The sequence below is a fragment of the Euprymna scolopes genome, chromosome 15, assembly GCF_053919585.1.
Source record: "Euprymna scolopes isolate OS-2025 chromosome 15, ASM5391958v1, whole genome shotgun sequence".
Classification (NCBI taxonomy): domain Eukaryota; kingdom Metazoa; phylum Mollusca; class Cephalopoda; order Sepiida; family Sepiolidae; genus Euprymna; species Euprymna scolopes.
The window spans coordinates 60325176-60348366 of record NC_136496.1 but is presented as its reverse complement, the minus strand read 5'-3'; the positions used below and the strand labels follow the sequence as shown (position 1 = coordinate 60348366).

General features: G+C 32.9%; 1 protein-coding gene across 4 annotated transcripts in view; it reads left to right on the top strand.

The window, feature by feature from the left end:
- LOC145293840 (transmembrane protein 187-like) overlaps window positions 1–23191 on the top strand; it is a 63022-nt gene that overhangs the window by 29825 nt on the left and 10006 nt on the right. The window contains exon 1 of one of the 4 annotated variants that reach the window (XM_080140509.1): window positions 18858–18986. The exons of 2 other annotated variants lie outside the window; for them this stretch is intronic. The gene's annotated coding sequence lies outside the window, so the exon portion shown is untranslated. Of the gene's footprint in view, window positions 1–18857; window positions 18987–19334; window positions 19447–23191 lie in introns of those variants that run through there. One more of the 4 variants, XM_080140510.1, reaches the window with a different exon arrangement.

The window sequence follows — 23191 nt, the reverse complement described above, 5'->3', positions numbered from 1 at the left end:
TTTGAAATAATAAATATTTCATTCATAAAAAAGATGACAGAATGGTTTCCAAAATCTAGTGAAGGAGGGTGTTATCTTTTCTTCCCTTCTGCCTCCTTCTCACAGAAGAGACGTTACTCTACCTTCATTTCCATGGTAGGTGCTTGACTGAGCTCCAATCTCTGCCCCTCCCCAGTAAAACATTCACAGCAAACCACTAGTTACAACCACTGTAAATATTTCTTTTTTATCTGTGTACCTAAAATTGAACGAAACTTCCATAAGTAAAGTTTTTTTCATTTCCATCTGAGGAACACAATACCACAGGGCTGCTTCTTAGTTGGTTACAGCATAACAGTTTGCAAGTTCAAGATTAACAAATTCTTGTTGAGGTGTCCCGTTAAATAATCAGTTTCAGATCAAATCATGGTCTGCAATCCTCAAGGTGTTTACCTAACTATCCACCCGAAACAAACCTTTACATTTATTCATATAAATAAAACTGTAATGAAATCAAAAGAAAGAAATCAATTCGCCTGATGGCAATTTGTTGAAAATCAAATGGAACTACCAAAATGCTGCAAAGGAATATGTTTTGCCTACGTGTTCAAAACATTAACTGAATTTAAAAACCAAATGCAAAATGTTTTGCCTACGTGTTCAAAACATTAACTGAATTTAAAAACCATAAAAAAGAAAATAAGAAAATAGCAGGTAAAGTGAAACTAATTTTGGATTTTGTCTTTTTATTGGCTCTGCAGATTAAGTTTTTCCTGATTCGAACAACCCAACCTGATCTCAGTGGGTGACACAACGGGTCGCATTTTTCAAGTATATATATATTAATAGTAGAAAAATATATTCATGGCAAAAAAGTTACACAGAAACGTTTATGTTTCATACCAATAGATGATGTGTGTGCATGTGTGTGTGTGCGCGCATGTATTTGTGTTTGTGTGTGTATGTGTTTGTGTGTGTGTGTATGTGTTTGTGTGTGTGTGTGTGTGTGTGTGTGTGTGTGAAAAACATTCAACAGATCGAATTTACTAAAAAACTTTACTAATATATTTACAGATCAACAATAACTCTAGAGATTGCATTATAATGTTTGGAAGGTCAGATCATGAAGCTGCAAGAGTAAATGTCAGACTTCCAGGTCTCTCTGTGATAATGACACTGAAAATCGTTACGTTTTCGGAGATAACCAAGCAGCAGCATGGAGGAGTACTGATTCTAAAAACGTTTCTGCTCAGAACTGTTAACCTTCCTGCAAGTATAATAAAGCACAGAGCAACTGACAAATATTCCTAGTCCGCACTGTTGCAGTAATTAGTGTCATACCTCCCATCGAGCCCACCTCATTCATTGTCTAGCTAAAGGTTATACTATCAAAATATACAGAAACAGAATGATGAACCTAAATGTCAACATGATACATAATTTCACCTGGTCTTTTACCATGACAAATATCAAAAGAGTCACACTCGGTGCAGATTTCTTTGCACATTACATCTTTGCTATTCATGTGGATTTAATGTCCGACAATATGAAAAGTACTAGAGTTACCATGCTGGTTTGTCACCTTCTTTCCCACAAGTTCTCGATGAGTCGTTCCACTTAAGTTAACAAATTTACCGAATTTCGATTATTAACGATTACTATATAGTCCAATTGACAACTGTACACTCTTAACCCTTATCCTCGAGTGGTCACTGGGCCTTGATAAGCGGTGATGCCTATATTAAAAAATAAAATGCAGTAATGATGCATATGGAGTGTCAGAGGGACAGATGACCTTTTCTGCTAGCATTTTGTCAAGTCCTTATTCATATATAAGCCAGCTTGTCTCAATGCAATGTGGGATATTGCTGGTCTATGTGATGCTGGATTTTATCTTCACCTGCACTCTTCAGTGGTTGTATTATGTCCTGGATAACTGTGATTAAGGGCCTTAAAAATTGGTATAAACATGATTTTATACAGCTTGTAGTGTTCGGTGGCATTAACAAAAAGAATAAAGAAAAGAAAAAATGGCTACCATTTCTATTTATATGCTGACGATCTTATGATATAGCAAAATTTATCATCACCTTATATGCAAATGAGATGCTACAGGTTTAAATAAAAAGCTTGATTTTCAGAGACTGAGTTGATCCAGATTTTCGGGTGGCGAGTAATGACAACAGTGTGTTGGAATATGAAGAAATGAGTTTTGACAACAGTGTGTCAATCTCGGAATTTATTACTTGAAAGTGCAGAATAGTTAACAATCCATTTAGGAAAGCGCAAAATAGTAAACAATCGATTATTTATCCACAGAAACCATGTGTTGCAGCTAATGATGGGACGATTCTGATATTTTTTATTTTTCTAATTCCGATACAACTACCGATTCTGTACTGAATTCCCGATTCTGATACAATTACCGATTCCGAATCTGATTATTTTGAAACCTCTAAATAATTTGTTGTTCTTCTTTATTTTTTAAATTACCATAAAAACTCATGTAATATATGCATATATTTTCATTCACAAACGTAAAAATATACTTAAGATTTTAGTTTCACAGATAATGTAAAATCAAGAAATATTTATCATTTGATCAGTAATACCAACAATGGGTAGATGTTCCATCGCCCTTATTTGGACTCTGTTTCGTCTTTTTGAAGATCCATCTGGGAGTTGAAGGATGTATGATCTGGGTTCTTCACGTTTACTTAAAAATGTTGCTGGTTTCCATTTCCCTGTTTGATTATCTAGCATTTAAACATTTTGTCCAGGAACAAGTGCTGGTAAATCATGAGTTGTTCTGTCATGATACATTTTCTGCATATTCTGTCTATGTTCTAGTTGTTCATGGATATGGTCAGGGTTGGGAAATCTGGGATTTGGAATTTTCGCAATTATGTTTGATCCCATAATGCGGTTGTTTAAAAGTTCACCAGGGCTTAGTAACTTGTGACTGATTGGTATTGTTCGTAGGCATAGTATTGCTAAATTAGGGTCTCTGCCTGCTTGCTTTGCCTTGATTAGTGTCTTTTAACTGTTCGGATTTGACACTCAACAAAGCCATTAGATCTTGGGAAATTTAGGGATAAAGTTATGTGGTCAAATTGCCATTGTTGGGCAAATTCTCTGAATGCTTCACTGGAATAGTGTGGTCCATTGACACTAATGACTCTGGTGGGAATATCATGCTCAGAGAAAATCTGTTTCATTGCTGAGATGACCATGTTGCTTGTAGTTAGGCTAGTCATTTTCCTTATAATTGGAAATTTCCTGTAGTAATCAGCAATTATTAGGTATTCTTGATCATTACAGTGAAACAAGTCAGTTCCAACAACTTCCCATGCTCTGCTGGGGATGTCATGTTGTTGTAGAGTTTCCTTTGGTTGTGCTGGAAGATTTTCTTGACATATTGAACATTTCTTGATCATGTTTTCGATATCAGAATTAATCTTCTCCCAGTATACAGCATCCCTGGTTTGAAGACGTGTCTTTTCAATACTTTGATGGCTGTAATGAAGCTGGTCTAAGATGATTTTCTGTTGGGTTTCTGGGATAATAATTCATAATGATACCATCATTGACAGATAGTTCATCCCTGAATGATCAATGTGACCGTATTGCTGGCGGTACTTCCTTTATTGAATCTGGCCATCCTATTGCTATTATTTCTTGCAGCTGATCAAGTACTGGATCAGCCTTTGTTTCCTTTTTTATCTCGTTCAGGTGCTCACTACTTAATCTCACCAAATTGACTCGCACGTCTAAGTCAATTGTGTCTGTGTTTTCAGTGCTAGGCAGAAGGCTCAAGGTATCAGCTAAGAGTCATTTCCCGTTCTGGTATGTACTCTATTTGCATCTGATATCCCTGTAACTTGATCAGCATTCGCTGCAGTCTGGGAGGTGCACTAGTCAGTGGCTTCTGTAAAATCATGATGAGTGGCTTATGATCGGTGAGTACCTTAAATTTACGGCCGTATAGGTATGTGTTGAATATTTGGACCCCAAATACAATTGCAAGAAGCTCTCTTTCTACACATGTGTAACGCTTTTCAGTGTCTGTTAGAGACTTTGATGCATATGCAATAGGTGTTTTGTTTTGCATTAATGCAGCTCCAAGTCCTTTTAAACTTGTGTCCGTTTGTAGTGTTCATATTTCAGTCGTGTTAAAATATGTTGGCATAGAATTTTGGCTAATTGCTGTTTTAAGTGTTTCAAAACATTCCTTGTGGTATTCTTCCCAAAGAAAGGGTGCATCCTTCTTTAATAGTCCTTGTAGTCTTATCATAGAACTACTTTCATACGCGTAACAAGTAAATCATGATGTCGACCACCTAATACATACGTATTCGACAACATGGCATAGACCTCTACACACGTACATTCAATCTCTCTTCTTATGTAAATATGTCAATAAAGTTCTATATTAAATAAAACCACAACTTGGTTATCAATTACTTATAACAACAAACATAAACTAACGACAGTCCTCTTAAAGTATGCCTTGTTAGCAAGGTTAGGAAAAAATGGTGACAAGTATGTGATAAGGCCTAAGAATTCTTGTAGCTCTTTCTTACAGGTTGGGTGTGGCATATTTTGTAGATCTTTGAGCTTTTCTGGATCTGGACTGACACCATTTTCATTATAGATCATCTCAAAGGATATGCTTTTTGATTTGATTTCATATTTTGTTGAATTGAACACGAGACCATTATTAGCAGCTACTTGCATGAGCTTTTGTAGAATCTGGTTGTGTTCTTCATCCGTTTTACTATCGACAACAACATCGTCAGCGATTCCCACTGTACCATCAATTTGTTCAAGCATCTGGTCCATCTTCATTTGGAAAATATCTTGCGATACACTCAATCCAAATGGTAGTCTCTGAAAACAGTACAATATTATCAGAAAGGTGACAGAACCAACAGACTGGGTTTCGAGTTTAGCATACTCATATAAAAAAAATGGGAGCCTGAGAACATGTTTAGACCCAAGACACCTGAATACAGCACTCAAAAGACCACATCATGCCATTCCTATAGTGGAAGAGCTAACACACCATTTTGCAGGTGCCAAGCTATTTTCTAAACTGGACACTAAAACTGGTTATTGGTTTATACACCTGGACAGTAAGTCTCAACCGCTAACAGCATTCCAATCTCCTTATGGTAGGTACTGTTTTCAGAGACTATCATTTGAATTGAGTGCATCGCAAGATATTTTCCAAATGAAGACTGACCAGATACTTGAACAAGTTGATGGTGCAGTGGGAATCGCTGACAATGTTGTTGTCTGTAGTAAAACGGATGAAGAACACAACCAGATTCTACAAAAGCTCATGCAACAAAATATGAAATCAAATCAAAAAGCATATGATTCTTTGAGATGATCTATAGTGAAAATCGTGTCAGTCCAGATCCAGAAAAGCTCAAAGATCTACAAAACATGCCACACCCAACCTGTAAGGAAGAGCTATAAGAATTCTTAGGCCTTATCACATACTTGTCACCATTTTTTCCTAACCTTGCTAACAAGGCATACTTTAAGAGGACTATTAAAGAAGGGTGCACACTGAAAAGCGTTACACATGTGTAGAAAGAGAGCTTCTTGCAATTGTATTCGGGGTCCAAATATTCCACACATACCTATACGGCCGTAAATGCTAGATAAACAAACAGGAAAATGGAAACCAGCAGCAGTTTTAAGTAAACGTGAAGATCCTAGATCATACATCCTTCAACTCCCAGATGGATCTTCAAAAAGACGAAACAGTCCAAATAAGGGCGACTGGAACATCTACCTGTAAACAGGTTCATTTCAATGATCACATCACCTCATCACAAAGTGAACACACTAACACAAACAATAGCTTACACCAACTAACACTAAAATAATCAACATATAATACAAAATTTGGCCGTGAAATACATAAGCCGAAAAGATATAAATAGCATATGTACTGGTGTATAAAATAACCATTTGAACAATGTTTTTTTTTTTATCTATCTGGTAAGGGCGATGTAGTAATATCATAGAACTATTTTCATATGCGCAACTGCTGTAGCCGCTTGGCGTATGAATATATACAATGACCTCACTTACCGCTTGGATATGGGCTAGTTAACATGTGTATATATTTCCTTATATATATATATATATATATATATATATATATATATATATATATATATATATTAATAAATCATTAGTTCATCTAAACGTTTCTGCTATAATTCAAGCATCAACACACCCACACGCACACAACATTTCGACAAAAATGAAAAAGGGATTAAAAAAGGATAGAGAAACTCTGTAAAATAAGTGAAAAAAAAAACAAAAAAAAACTAAAATATTGGTGCTTATGTCAACGGATCATCAAATCTAAGGGAGATAACCAGCATAAACATAGCGAAAATAAGCATATTTTGCAAGGTATAATTTGGGACGCTGTAGGATCAGTATAACAATAAAAGAATGTTAACTGAAAAATAAAAAAAAATTATTACACACACACACACACACACACACACACACACACACGGAAGAAATTTGTTGTTTTTTATTTTAGGTAATCAGTCAGCGTCAGGATGATTAAAACTTTTTTGAAGGAGATTTTGAAGTATTTAAACCGTCAATGATTAAAGTTTAATTTAATTTTTTTTTTTTTTTTTTTTACTATTCTGTAGTTTCCTTTTGCAAGGGGCGCATAACAAATAACGTACACAAAACGAAAATAGAAAACATTTTCGAAGGAGTTTTTGAAGTATTTAAACCGACAATCATTGTCGGTTTAAAAAAATTACATTGTCGGCGACAATGTAATTTTTTTAAAACGAAAATAAAAAATTAAAAAATAAGAAATTTGTTTTTCTTTATTTTAGGTAATCAGTCATATCTGTCTATGATTAGTTCAATTCTGCATAAGATAAAGTGTTCGGGTTTTTTTTTGGGGGGGGGAGTCTCTTAAATAAGGAAAGCATTTTGTTTTGGCTATTTGGACAACAACTTCTTGGTTAATTAACAAGTTTATTTAATTTTTGTTGTTGATTAATTAACATAGTTTCATTGTAACAGGTTGTTTACTTTTGTTTTGTAAGTTTATTTTGCTACTTAACATGGTTATATTTTTAAGTTCATTGATTAACTTCGCTAACTTATTTCCTTTACGTAAATTGCTTCAGCAATTTCCGGAACTCGGCTACAGTAATCGTGTAATCTTTTTTTTTTTTTTTTAACATTCTTTCATTGTTCTACTGATTATTTCAGCGTCCCAAATTATATCTTGCAAAATATGTTTATTTTGACTATGTTTATGCTGGTTATCTCCCTTAGATTTGATAATCCGTTGACATAAGCGCCAAAAATATTTATCCATGTATTTTTTTCTGCACATGTTTCAAAATAATCTCGTCAAATTTTTAAAACATTAAGCGGTGATGGAGTTATATTCCCTGTCGCCCCCTTCTCGTCCGCAAAATAGCAAAGATGGCCGCGATACGATCGATCTCATTAGAATTTGATTTTCCTCTGTAAAAAAAAATACTTGATTAAATTACGTGATCTTTTTTAATGATAACTTTATTCCATAATAGGCACGTACAATATAGTTCTTTTTCAATATCTTTGCTTCTTAATGCCTTTGTTCGTTTTCTAATGTCTTTGGTAACAAGTACTAAACTTTGTTACAATTAATAAAGTAGTTGAAAAATTATTTTTTTTACAATTTATCGAATGTTTTAGTCAAGAAAAAAATAGTCGCATTTTTCTTTTCTTATAATTTCTCGAATGTTTGGTTTATTAAGAATTACAACTCCTCCTTGGCCTTCGGGACAAGATCAAAGTGTAGTATCTGTTCTTCAGATGCTGCACTTCTATTTCTTGTTCTCTTTCGGTGGAGGAGAAATCCTTCACGATTGAGACAATTTTTATTTTTGTACCTTTTCTCCACGTTAAAAAACGACCCTGGTGTCTAACTCTGTCCCGTGGGGAGGCATAGTAAATAGGTACACTTATCACTTTATTTCGGCGCTAGTTTGAATCACGAATTGTATCTAGGGGAGATAACTAATAACTCAAGTAGATTCCATTGGTTTTACTTGAAATTCAATATTTCGAATTTTATTAATTGAAAGTTTCAAAGACAGTAATTGTATTTTTGAGATGAGGTGTTTTCATTTATTGAGATCGTCGGACTGACTAACATCTTGGTTGTTATAGTCACAACGTTTCGGCCGTTTTTGGCCGTTTTCGGCCTTCATCAGGTGTTTTGTATCGAACTGGGGAACCGTTTGTTAGGAGTCTCAAACCCAACCATTTATTATTATTACGGGGGTACCCTGTTTGGACTCCAGCTAGGCTCTGGGACATAGTTGCTGATTCTGTTTTGAATGTTACTTTTCACTGCCTTCGTTCAGAATTGAACTCAGCACCCTTGGGTAACTAAACTTTGATACAAAGTCTAGGATCACTCGGACAATTCTTAGTTGATTTTTGTTAATGTTAAACCTATGTTGTTATTCAAGGTTTTCTCTCTCTATTAGAGGTGTCCAAATTGCATTCAGCTCTACGCTTGGTTTGCTCAGTAGGTTTTTATGTTCGAGCATGTGAGCTGTTTCTTTAAATTTTCTCACTTTCCAGGGGGTCCCTCTGTTTATTATTTTTACTTCATCCCATAGGGGGCGATGGTCCCCCCTCTCCATCCAGACATGGTTGACTACACCCGATTTTTCCGTCTCCCCTTTAGTTACCGCTTTTTTGGTGTTCTTCCACCCTTACTTTGAGGGGGCGGCATGTTTCACTCTTGTAAACCTTTGTGCAACTGCATGGAATGGAGTATATGCAGTTCTTGGTCATATTCTCCTCCATGCGGGGCTTCACTCGTTCCAGGTTCTGATTAATGTTTGAAGTTTCTTTTTTTTTCTTTTTTTTTTTTTAATATTGTGAGCGAACTTTGCTGGCTTTTTTCGTAATAATTGAATATTTTTATACCTTCATTTATTTGGAATGGCTTTATTTCATTTAAAATAGAAGGGCTCAGCAAAAAAAGAAAAGTTTGTAATATTTATTTTTTAACGGATTTAAGATTTCGAGATGTGTGATATTTGGCGGGCTATTCAATTCAACAGACGATCTCTTTTTGGTGTCTTCTCATTGGCTGTTTTGGGTCCCATGATATAAACAAAGAACATTGATGTTTTCCTGATTAGTAAAATTAACGAACGAATATTGGAAAATATCTCTGAATGAATTAGTTCAGCTTTTTCCGGTCTCCGGGAAAGCATTTTCCACATTTGAAAAATGTTCCTACATTAAAATCTTTCTCTCCGTTTAAGTAAACTCGATATATCGAGAAGAAATAGAAATGTATAATATATTAATAAGTTAAGCTTTTGATATTTTGTGTAAAAAGAGAATCTTTCTACCGAGAAATCTATCTGGATAAACAAATTAAATATTTTAACAGAGAGTCAAAATATTAAGAAGAATTGAAATATTTGTTTTAAAATATTTTGAAAGAGGTCCCAAATATTAAAAAATATTTTCATTAACCCTTAAATGGCGTTCTCATATGGAACCTCAAACTTTCAGATAAAGATATGAAAGTTTGTAAATTGTGTGAGTAAATTATTTAAAGAGTATTAATTATTTATCATAAAGAATAATAATAATAATAATAATAATAATAATAAATATATATATATATATATATATATATATATATATATATATATATATATATATATATATATATATATACGTTTTATTTTTTATTACCGTATCTTTCTGTTAAGTTACATTATTGTTTCGGCTACACGGCCGTTTTTTTTTTTTTTTTGCGCCGTCTGTAGCGTCCTCAGACTTCTGCAGAAATGTTCCCTATTTTGGGATGAAAGAATGGAAGAGTGAATGAGGTCATGGGGGTTTGCGAGGAGGGCGGAAGAGGAGGAGAGGAAGGGAACAAGGAGGGAAGGTGGGGGGCGTTTGGTATGTCGATAATGTTTTAGTTTTGGGGTTTAAGGAACTTGTGGGGGAGGGTCTGGGAGGTTCATTTCTGGTATGGCTGAGGGCATAGGGATACATGAGGGGAAGTTTGAACGTGTCCCCGAACAGGATCATATAAGTAACCCAATACCTTCTCAAAGGCTGGGAAGGAAGAAGAAATAGTTTCATCCTCCAACATTTTTTCTTGTATCTCCGAACAGTTGGAATTGCAGGATCGTAAATCGAAGCTGCCTCTGACAGTCTGCTACAAACATTATTATAAATAGCAAGTAGGGACTCTCCATAAAAACTGGTAGTGACAAGATTATCCACATAAAAATTGTTGGAAATAGCATGCGATGCTGCATCCTTTGCATATTTTTCTGCATGGAATTTCAAAATGAAGTTCAGAATGAAGGGACTAGTGTTGAACCCAAATATAATTTTGTACCTGTAATTACACAATTTGTCACTTTTTTTAAGGAAAAAAAAAAAATCTTTTTATCCTCTTCTGACTTAAGGTGAATTTGTAAAAAGGCCATTCTTATATCATCAAGAAGGACATTTATTTTTCCTGAATCCCAGCAATAAATCCAATAAATTAGCAGTTAAGTTCACGCCCATGTAGGCAGCATCATTAATTGACATCCCCTCTCGACGTTTAGGGAGCAATTGAATACGGGACGAATTTTTGTTGTCACTCCAGTTCCCTCCTTAATAACGGGTCTATGTGGAACCCAAATATAATCTACATAATTCCCAGGCGAGACAAAAAACTGCTCCACTATTCCACATTCCTCATAATCCTCAAACATTTGGAGGTACTCATTATACATTCCCTTTCTTTCTAAGGACTCTGCCACTCTCTCCATTATCCTCAAGGAAGGCACAAAGTTACTGTTTACCAGTGACCAGTGAGATCCTGTCATGATACCAAGTCTACGTGATATTTTCCCCCTCCCATATGATAGAGTTTTTGTACTCTTCTATTTTTTCTTGTCCACAGCCGACAACTTAGCATCTTCTTCAATACCTAATGAATCGAGACTGAGCAGAGTCTCAACCCCACGCTCGACTGCAGACTCGGAAAAGAAAGGCTTCAAACCGTCCTCATACGAGTGTCGGATTTAGCTCCGAATCGATCAAATAACTGTTGGATTGAGGAAGTGATTTTACTATATAATTAAAGGGAGGCAATTCTACCTCATTTAAATCTTTTTTTAAAAAATGTCGGCTCTTGCCAAACGGAATGATGAATTTTCCATGTCGCCATGCATTTCCATTAAGACACTCTTGAGCTCATTTAACTTGCTCAGAAGGTCCAATCCAATAATCCTCATAAGGTGGGTTCCATTCAAATTCTTATAACCGGGATATAGCCGGAAACCTTCCTGAGATAAGTTATCCACTTCGAATTTTAAATTTAATTTTTGGGAGAATAAAGCCGCAAATTTAAAGGGGTTTTGATTCTTTAATTTGATCGATATGTAGTACTCCTTCAATCTTAAGGAGTCACTCCCGATAAGCGTGTTCACCCCCATATTAACCTTCTTGTGGTTTATGGGTTTTTCAGAACACAATTTACTTAGAATTTCCTGGGCGAAAAACGAATGTTGTGACTCAGTATCTATTAAACAGAAGAAATATACCGATCGTCCGTGTGCTTTCATAGATATTCTGATGACGGGAAAAATACTATTCAGTGATTCAGAATATATTGTTTGGCCCACAAAGGATTTATTTCCTTTGGGACACATGACGGTAAAATGGGTTCTCATCCCACATATTGCACACAGGTAAGGAAACTACTACCATGACAAGATACTTCTGCGTGCTCACCCAAACACCGAGTACATAAATTTAACTGTTTAGCCCTTCAACACTTGGCTTTGAAGGTGTGAAACTTACTACAGTGCTTGATTGAATGATCTGTAGCTTGGCACAATTTATAAGACAAAGTGCCCCCCTCTTCTCTTGCGAAAGAAGACACCATTTTGACTTTCATCTTAAGTGAACAAGGCGCCATTTTTGGCGCACAAATTTCCCGCTGAACATCGAGTGGGGCAGCTAATAGGTATTTCATTACTTCAAATACATGCGACATAATATTATTTAGTGAAGGGTATCTTTCCCGACTTCTATTCATCAACTCTCTTCTAATGGCATTAGGGCACTTAGCAAATATTATGTGAGCTATCACTGCCCCTGAGGTCCCACCCTCAGCAAAAGAATCAGTCCCATAGGACTTGTTGAGCTCAGTCAAATTTCTCTTTTTTTTGAGAAACGACATCAAAATTTTTAAATCTGTTATAACAGACGGAGCAGGAATAATTTCCTCAAATATCTAATTTTTAATCAAATCATGGTTCAAATATTTTTCCCTTAACAATTTTAGGGCTATATCATTATCTGCGGTTATATCTAGACTAGAGATTACGTCAAACGCATCACCCTCTAGTTTTGATTACGTCAAACGCATCACCCTCTAGTTTTGATTCCGTCAAATGCATCACCCTCTAGTTTTGATTACGTCAAACGCATCATTCTCTAGTTTTGATTTCAACACCAATAATTTGTCCGCTTTATTTAAACTTTCTGTGCAAAATTCAAATTTGTTCAGAAATGTTCTGAACGAAAATTTATCATCTGTGGACATGCCGACAAATTTTGCACAATCCAATTCCATCTTGACCGGCATAGCCCTCGAAGCATGCATAACTTGAGGCGTATTTAATTTCAATTTTAAAGAAAGCAAATTTTTTTCTATTTCTGAAGAAAATCTTTCTGAAGCCTCACAGATCTGAAGTTTCTCTTCTTCGGGGGTTTTGAGAAGAATTTGGTCACTTAATACATCGAGGTCACTAAACCATCCTCTAATTACCACTTCTCGGGACTTGAAAATTTCTGGTGAAGGGTTGTTACTTTCCAACCACTTTACCGCACCATTAATGCAAAATCTTTTAGCATCACATTTTGACATTTGCTCCTTTTGGGCCATCTTTTATGCCTCAAGCAAAATTAATAGAATAACAGATGTAATTATCTGCAAAATTAATGTGGCAAAGTGCCAACATTATTCCAAACGGAATTATGTATAAAACGGGGGGGGGGGTATAATGCCCTTTACTCCCGTTAAATTTATTATCAAAATATCAGATATTGTTATTTGCAATACTATGCTGGCGAGATCGCCAATATTCCAAACGGAATTATTTAATCATAAATAACATGCTGACGAACATGGCCGCCAGTGATTAAAGAGCCCACTTTAGGCTAAACTCTACAAAAGTCGAGTTATATAATTATAACCAAATTCGAAATTCTCGAGCTACTAAATGATGCCTAACATATAGAGGGGAGGGGGATAATGCCCTTACCTTCCCTTAAGATTTTTTTTTCAATAAATTTTCAATTCACATTCATTTGGAAAATGACAACAATATACACACTATTAATACATTAAACATGGCATCCAAAATACAAATTAAATATTAGCAATCTCAATTTCAAATTAATCAATTAATTTAATTAATCAATATAACACAATTAACATTTAAATTGCGAAAGAATCATTAATGGCTAAATACTGTAATTTTTTTTGTTTTGTTTTTTGACGTCTACAGAACCGAAGGGTTTTTTTTTTGTCTTTTTTTTTTGTTATAAGACATATACAATCCTCGTGGGATCTTAAATTCAGAAGAAAAAAAAATGCAATTGAGATACGCTAGCAATCTACGACCAAATATAAGATCGAGTTAAACTATTATCTAACGTTACTTAAAACGTGAGAAGAATGGCAATTTTTTAGGTATTCATTTTTTAGAAGTGCACTGCAACAAAAATCACTGTCTTATAGATTTTGAGACTTCAACGAAATAATTACATTTGATTTAATGAAACAGAAAAATATTTACGATTATCTCTTCCAATCAAGAAGAAAAAAAAACTTCTGCTCGTCTTAAATCAAGAATTTATAAATATATTTATTTTTTTTGCTAGCGCTTAAAATGATTCTAGATTGAAAATTTCTGGTGAAGGGTTGTTACTTTCCAACCACTTTACCACACCATCAATGCGAAATCTTTTAGCATCACATTTAGCATTAGTGAGGATAGGATCTCAAAACAAAAAAAAACGAGAATCTAAGATTTTGCAATAAAAATGAGAATCTAACCTAGCTTGTTTTTGAAAAAAAAAAATGGGATGTAAGAAATTTCTTCCCTACACGCCCAATTTCCTCCATGCAGATAGCAAATGAAACTCCACAAACAAAGCCATACCTTTAACTCAAATTTTATTCAAGATGTATCAGTAAATGAAAGTTCTTTGGTCACGGTAAGTCCCTTTCAAAAACAGTGGCTGAATTTACTATCCATATGCAATGGAGCCTTTAGTTATGATTCCTCTGTGGGAATTTTAGTTCGGGGTTTCCTTAAACGGATGTCCATGTTTTACATGGTGAACACGGTGTGAATGTTGTCACCCAATATGGCATATTTTAGGACTTTGTGGTCTCAGGAAGAAATAGGAATACTTTCCTATAATCAAATATATCATATTCTCATATTTCATACATTTCTTAAAGACTACAGTTATTGCATTGACAACACATTCAGTTGACGATAAAAGCGAATTTCATTTTTACATCAATACTTTTACTTACATCTAGTTTAATTAATGAAGGAACATACTATACCATGCCAGACTACACTATGCCAGACTATAGTAAATGTTTGAAACCAAATTTTTCAGGAAAAAAGGCCAAAAAAGGGCAAATTCAAAAGCGAAGCCATATTTTTCTTTTTTATGTAAAAAAGCCCAAAAAAGAGCCAAATTGAAAATTAAAGAAAAAATTATATTGAAGTTTTTAACTTTAACTTTCATTTTTTTTTTTTTTCGGTATTAGATTTCTAGTGTTTTCCTGGCAAAGACGTTGTCTTTTGAAATTGAAACTAAAAAATATGCTTTGCCACTCCATCCAAGAAAAAATTTGTTAAATTTGAAGATTTTTAGACGATTAAGTTTAAATATCTTGAAAAACTTGGGTAAAACAATTATTTTAGAATTTAGAGTGAGAGATCGGTCTCGCATATAAATTTAACATACGGTGATCACACATTTCTAACAGGATAGCATTTTAAAAGTATACACTCGTGAACAAAAAAAATGGGCCATGATTAAAATTGGAACAAAAAAAATGGGCCATGATTGAAATTGGAAAGAAAACAATTTTAAAAATTTTTATCGCTTGTTTGCTAATAATTAGCTGTTATTTAGTATTTTTCAGATTATTAGTATTAAAGATGAGTCCAAGAAAAGTAAGACGACATCTTGACGAAAAATTAAAAACCGAATTGCAGGATTACGACAGGCAAATTTGACTTACAAGTAGATTTTTGACATTTTGAAAGAAGAAAAGGTGGCAACATCTCTTTCAGCTGTGAAGAGAATTGGGCAAAGGTTCGAAATTGAAGGCACAGTGAGCAGGAAAGTTGGTTCTGGTCGCCCCAGAGCATCCACAATGAAGGACGATCACAGGCTTAAAATGACCATTTTGAAGGATCGCAAAAAAACTTATGTTGACCATAGCAAACAATTCGAAACAGCAAAAGGAAATTCTCTTTCTAGAGTGACAATATCCAGAAGGATGAAGGAAATGGGATTTCATCAAAAAGATGTGCAAAAAAACCTTTGTTAACTAAGAACATCAGCAACAGAAAGACATTTGCATCATGTTATGGTACGAAAGATGCAGATTGGTTTAGAAATGTTTTCTGGTCGGACGAATCAAGATTTTGTCTTGCCAGTGATGCCCCTGAACGTTGCATCCGAAGATCCGGAGAAAGATTTTTACCGAATTGCATAAAAACCACAGTAAAACATGGAAACGGAGGAATAATGGTATGGGGGACCTTTTCTGCTGCAGGAGTTGGGGAAATTATCAGGTGTGATGCGTCAATTAATGCCAAAGAATACATTCAAATATTAGAAAGAGGTCTATTACCAAGCATCCAGAAGTTAGAAATGAACAATAACATTATTTTTCAACATGATAATGCCCCTGCACACACAGCAAAAGTCACAAAGAAGTGGCTTACTGATAATTCAATTGATGTGATGTTTTGGCCTGGCCAAAGCCTAGATTTAAACCCAATGGAAAATATTTGGGCTATAATATCTCGTGCATTAGTTAGAAAAACTTTTTCCAACAAAGAAAAATTATGGGAAGCAGTACAAAGAGAATGGAATAACATCTCCTCTTCACAGTGCTCCAAATTGGTTGAGAGCATGATAAAAAGAATTGATCTTTTAAAAAGATCTAAGGGCAATTCCATTCCATACTAAGTTTTTATTAAAGTAAATATCTTGCTCTTTATATTTTTTACTCATTTTCGTTTATTATTTAGTGTAATGCAGCTTTTTGTGCAATAAATTGTAAATTTCTTTCCTGGCCCATTTTTTTTGTTCATGAGTGTATAACCAGAATTTCTTCTGTAAAGGAGATAAATTGTGTTTTTTATAAGATTATTAACTTAAATTATTTAAAAAATAATATTTTTACATGATATTCTTTCTTTAACGTCCTCCAAAACGATTTTAAAAAATTATAGACTTATGCTTAACAGTGTGAATTTATTTATCTATTTTTTAATTCCCTCCCAAATGATATCAAAGAGGCTACAGTTTCAATTTCATAACGAAGAACTTTGCATCCTCACTGTTAAGAAAATAAAACAAATAGAGGAAACACGCAAACATTTGAGAGTTAACATCTTCAATATAGTTGAAAAATGTGTTCAAAATACTTTTCATTAATTACTATCATAGCTTAGATAGATCGATAAACACAAAAATTATGAGAGAACAAAGAAGTGAGTGGAGGTTTGAAATGAATAAGGTTTAACCCATTCAGTTCATTTTTAGGAGAATATGAAAAACATCAAAACAAGATAAAAACAAATATCGAATTGAAACGCAGTTATGCACATTAACGTTTGTGATAGTCCCTGAGAAAAGAATGTCAGAACAGAGGTAAATGTGGTAGAAATGTAACAGAAATATAACTTGTCCAGAAAGTTCAGTTGTTCTCATGTTTTATATGCACAATGAAAGATACAGAACTGCAAGTCTGTAGAACTGAATGTCTGTACTAATGTATTAATGGAACATTTTTAATGGAGTAAAATGATACTGTATAAAAGGTACATACGGACATATGTAACACCGATAACAGTGCAAAAGGCCAATGGCAGCAAAGAGAAACATAATTCTTCCTGAAAATGTCTATAACATGGCAAAGAAATAAAAGGTAGCAATTTGGAAGTTCATGGCAAATAGTGGAGAACGTCTTCTAAATACTTAATTTCATCATTATTTGTGGTGCTGCTTTATTCTTTACTATAAAGATTGTTACTGTTGTGTAGCTTTATTATTTTAGTTGTGCAGATGAAGTCTATGCAACAAATACCATTATATAAAAGGTAAGAACGAACTCTTACAATAGCATCCAGTAATTTACTTTGAATTCTATTATAAGGCTTTAGCAGTAACTAAAAAAAACATTCTTTCAATGGTTGTATTACTTGCGGGAGTTATTAAGTTATTACTGCAAGTTTCTTAAAATTATCATGTTTGGCCACACCTTGCCAGAATTTAAGAGAATCTGGAGAAATGCCATTCTCTGCAAAATATGGTTCTTCACACCATTCTACCAAACAATCTTTTCTGTATTGTGCCTCAAGTTATTTTCCATGATATGTGGAAATGGCAAATCTTCAAACTTTGCTCTTAATTTTTGATTAAGAACTTTATCAGGGTTTAGAAATGAAAGTCCTTTAAACAGATTGGCAGCTTTGGGAAGTCTTTTTTCTACTTGATGTAAAGCTTCTTGCAACATAGCTGGACGCCTCAATTTCACTTCTTTTGTTTTGTAGTTTTTCCCCACTTGTGTGCCAGCAGTTAATGTGAACTTATGGATTTCTTGAGTGAAACTGGCACCAAAGTCAACATTTTCTAATGTTTTACATGTTCCATCTTTGTTGAAAAGCTTTTCATACAAACTCTGGTGATGCATTATCAATTGTTTTGACAGTTCATGTGGATCACTGTTTTCTTGTTGAAATGTTGAATTTATCATTTCAAATTCCCGAACAGAAGTTACAAAATAGTAAAAGTAATTAATCCTATCTGGCAGCATTTCTTTTAGTAGACGACTTTTGTATTTTGCACTAATACTTAATTTTGCTTCACAAGTGTTAAAATAACCTAATAATTCCTCCCAGTTCATCCAAACATAATAATTTTTTCCTCTTACTAGTCATCTTGTTTTAGATAAATTTTGAAATGGAAGAGTAACATTTCTCCCTTGATCGTTTTCTTCATCTACAGGGGTCATTATTTGAAATAAATTTTTAAATTCTTCTCGTCTACGGGCACTATTACTAAACCATAATGGCACTTCAGTTAAAACCAAAAATCAACATTAGCAGGCAACTTTAACAATGCATATTCAATGTAAAAACTCAAAGAATGATAGATAGATGCATTTCATCTGAATATAACCTGGTGATTCCGTCTTAATTTGTGACCACACTGAATTTTTATGGACAAGCACCAGGATAACATTAAGAAGTTTGTCAAATTAAAATGAAATTATATCAATATTTTAAAGTAGATGAGAACGTTCAGCTATCTCTCTTAAAAATGTGATTCTACTTTTTTCAAATAATTACGTATGAACATCCAGAAAAGAAATATGTTATAATCTAAATTAAGTAATTAGTTTTGCATATAAATTAAACATAAAATGATCCTCCATTTTTGGGCCATCATAATATTTTAGGTAAATAACTTTTTTCTATCTCTAAGTCTGACTGACAAATCGTAAAACCAGATGAAATCGAAAAAAAAAGAAAAAATGCATCATAATTATTTTTTACTCGAAATACGAAACTAAAAATGTGTTACCTAGTATGATTCAAACAAAGGGAAGATAACTCTCACAGCATGATTACAAAAAGGTAACAACTTCAGTTTATTTTCAAAATTTTCTTTTATTCTTTACATTAATTCTGTTATAATTTATTCAAATTGTATTGTGTTTCTACCTTTACTATTCTATTTATTATACACTTGTTTAACTTATTCTATTTTCAATTAATTCTCTTTTTGAACCGATTTTAAAAAAAGGACCTTAAATGACATACGGATAAAAAAAAACAAAAACTAAAATAGCACACCTACACCTGTTATTTATTTCACGAAAGACAATTTTTCAAAAATTAAATTATTCATTGACGTTGTATAATAATTTCGTCACTTAAATATTTTGATAGACATTTTTACTATTTTATTGTATTTTTTTTTTTTTTAATTTTAAACTGCGAACTTAACATTTGCAGTAATGAATTGTGTCCGCAACCAAAAAACAATCACACAGGATAAAATCCTGTTTACGTTTTTTCGTTTGTTAATTTAATGGTGCGTATGCATTTATGTTACCGCGCTATTTTTTTAAAATAATATTTTCGGTATTTATGCACTTATGTTACCGTGCTGAAATAATAACGTTATTTTGAAAGTCATTCTTAACATGGGGAGGAGAGTGTTTTGTAAACATTTTTTACTTCTACCTAACAATTCAATAAAAAAGGTACCGTGAAACTTAAAATTAGCACAGTAGCATGAATGCACGATTGCACAGTATTTTCAAGATAAATTCAATTTGGTGCTAATAGCTTTTTGCCCGGACAATTTTTGACTTGAATGCGCGCCCTTGAAATCAAACATGACGACTAGTGAAAAAAATACAGAATAAAAACCTGAATGCTCCCACAAATTTACTTTTTAAAGATAAGTCTTTATTTGGTACTGTACTGTAGTGGGCGCACATTGACCATAAATTCTTGGGTGATGGTATAAATATAGGGTAGGCGTATCAGAATTTTGTAGGTGTATCAGAATTTTGGAGGAATTTTTGACACCCCTAACACAAAACTGCGAATAAAAAATATAAAAAAAACTCGTAATTTCTCTTTTTAAAGTGAGCTGTTTATTTTCTTTATGGAATATACTTCAAAAATAAACTATGGTACTCATGCACTAGATGTATCAGAATCGGCCATTAAAAATGCCGTATATGAACTTGAATAAATCAACTTACTATCTTTCGAAGCTTATAACTACTTGAAAAATGTAATTCAAACCCTAATTTTTTTTTTCAATTAAAGGAGCAAAGACCAAATTTTACAAAAATATGTTTAATAGCAAATTATGCAATATCTGGGTTTTTTTTTTAAATCAGTTTTCTTTAAAAAATATTTAAAGAAAATCAACGACATTTTACTTAGTTCGATTATAAAAATAACATCACTTACGTATAAAAAATTCTATTTAATGTGTACTTCCATTGTTCATTGTTAAGAATTTATCCATATTTATACTTATATTCCATGTCCTTTTTAAATAAAATACTTTTTTAAACAAGGATTCCAAAAAAAAAAAAAAAACGTGAACTCAGATTTATTGACTGTTCAAATAAAGGGAGAGAAATCTCTGATTTTTTTCGCAATTATCTTACAGTGACTTATAAACGCCAGAATTAATGTCTTTATTGCGTGCTGTTAACCAAAATTAGTATTTGGGGGCCCCCGTAGTTGGAAAAAAGCACACATTCACTTTCCGTTAAACAAAAAATCCAGTCGACCGATTTTTTTTTTTAATTCTCTTAATGAAATATGCGAGTTCTTAATTATTATATCTTATTCTATTTTAACGAGGGATTTTTTTTTTTTTAAATCTAAAGAAAAAGAAATCATTGAATGAAATAGAAAAAATTGCCGTCAGCATCCGGTATTTACTTGACGATATAAGCATAGCATGAGTTTCATTTAAAAAAAAAAAAAATCAACATAGTTTAAAAAAAAAAAAGGTTTTACACTTTGGACTTTACAGCTAAATTTCCAAAAAAAGACTTCTTTTTTTTGTTTTAAATTAGTATATTTTATTTATTGATCTTTTATCTTCAATTTGTGATATATAAAACTTTGGTGAGTAAATTAATTATTTACTTTTTAATAGACATTTCAAAATGGGGGGGGCGTGAATTTAAAAAACGTTTGTCTAAAATATTATATTCAGTTTGTTGGAAAGAGCATAAAATTTCACATTGACCTTGAAAATATTGTAAAGATTGAACCAATAGAAAAATTTTGATAGATTTTTAAAGTTTAAAAATGGAAAAAAATTTCACTTGTAAAATTCAATTGATTTCATACGTAAAAAAAATGGCTGGTTGAATGCGCACGGGCACTTTGTAAACACTGTTTTTTAAAAAATAAAAAATATAAACAACTTTAATAGTTTATTTTGGAAGTATATTCCATAAAGAAAATAAAAAACCCACTTTTAAAAGGAGAAATTACGAGTTTTTTATATTTTATTCACAGTTTTCAGTTAGGGGTGTCAAAAATTCCCCCCAAATTCTGATACACCTACTCATGCACTTATTGATCCGTACTGAAATAATAACGTTATTATTTAAAAAGCCATTCTTAACATGGGGAGGGGAGGGTGTTTTGTACCTATTCTGCACTTGAATAAAAAACATATCATAAAACTTTAATTAAACTTGGAAATACGATTTAAAAAACAGTGCGAATTGGTAAGTGCATTAGCTCCTAAACTATTAAAGTTGTTTAAAAAAATAATATTTCTATTATTTTTTATTTAAAAAAAACAGTGTTTACAAAGTGCCTGCGCGCATTCATGCAGCCATTTTTTTTACGTATGAAATCAATTGAATTTTACGAGTTAAATTTTTTCAATTTTTAAACTTTAAAAATCTATCAAAATTTTTCTATTGGTTCACTTTTTACGATATTTTCAGGATCAATGTGAAATTTTATGCTCTTTCCAATAAACTGAATATAATATTTTAGACAAACGTTTTTTTTAAATTCACACCCCTATTTTGAAATGTCTATTAAAAGTTTAATAATTAATTTACTCACCAAAGTTTTATATATCACAAATTGAAGATAAAAGATCAATAAATAAAATAGTCTAATTTAAAAAAAAAAAACAAGAAGTGTTTTTTTTTTTAAATTTACCTGTAAAGTTCAGTTTTTAAAAACCTTGTTGATTTTTTTTTTTAAGTGAAAGCTCATCTTATGATTAGATCGTCAAGTAAATATCGGACGCTGACGACAATTTTTTCTATTTTTTCAATGTTTTCTGTTTTTAGATATTTAAAAAAAATTAACTCGATAAAGAAGAAATAAAATATATTAATCAAAACTCATGTATTTCATTAAGAGAAAAAAAAATCGGTAGCGTGTTTTTTTTTTTTTTTACAGCAAAAACTGATAAGTGAATGTGTTCATTTTTCAACTAAGGTGGCTCAAAAATACTAATTTTGGTTTACAGCATGCAATAGAAAGAGACATTAATTGTGGTGCTTTGAAGCCACCGGAAGATAAACTCGAAGAAAATCAGACATTTATCTCCCTTTATTTGAACAGTGAAAAAGATCTGAGTTCGCACTTTTGGAATCCTTGTTTAAAAAAAGTATTTTATTTAAAAAGGACATGGAATATAAGTATAAATATGGATAAATTCTTAACAATGAACAATGGAAGTACCCATTGAATAGTATTTTTTATAGGTAAGTGATTTTTTTGGGATTTATATATTTTTTTTTATAATCGAAGTAAGTAAAATTTCGCAATGTCATGTTGGAAAATGTTGTTGCCCCTAGCGAAATGTCATGTTGGAACATGTTGTTACTCCTACCGAAATGTCATGTTGGAAAATGTTAGTACTCCTACTGAAATGTCATGTTGGAAAATGTTGGTACTCCTACCGAAATGTCATGTTGGAACATGTTGGTACTCCTACTGAAATCTCATGTTGGAACATGTTGTTACTCCTACCGAAATGTCATGTTGGAAAATGTTGGTACTCCTACTGAAATGTCATGTTGGAAAATGTTGTTACTCCTACCGAAATGTCATGTTGGAAAATGTTGGTACTCCTACTGAAATCTCATGTTGGAACATGTTGTTACTCCTACCGAAATGTCATGTTGGAAAATGTTGGTACTCCTACTGAAATGTCATGTTGGAAAATGGTGTTACTCCTACCGAAATGTTATGTTGGAAAATGTTGGTACTCCTACTGAAATCTCATGTTGGAACATGTTGGTACTCCTACCGAAATGTCATGT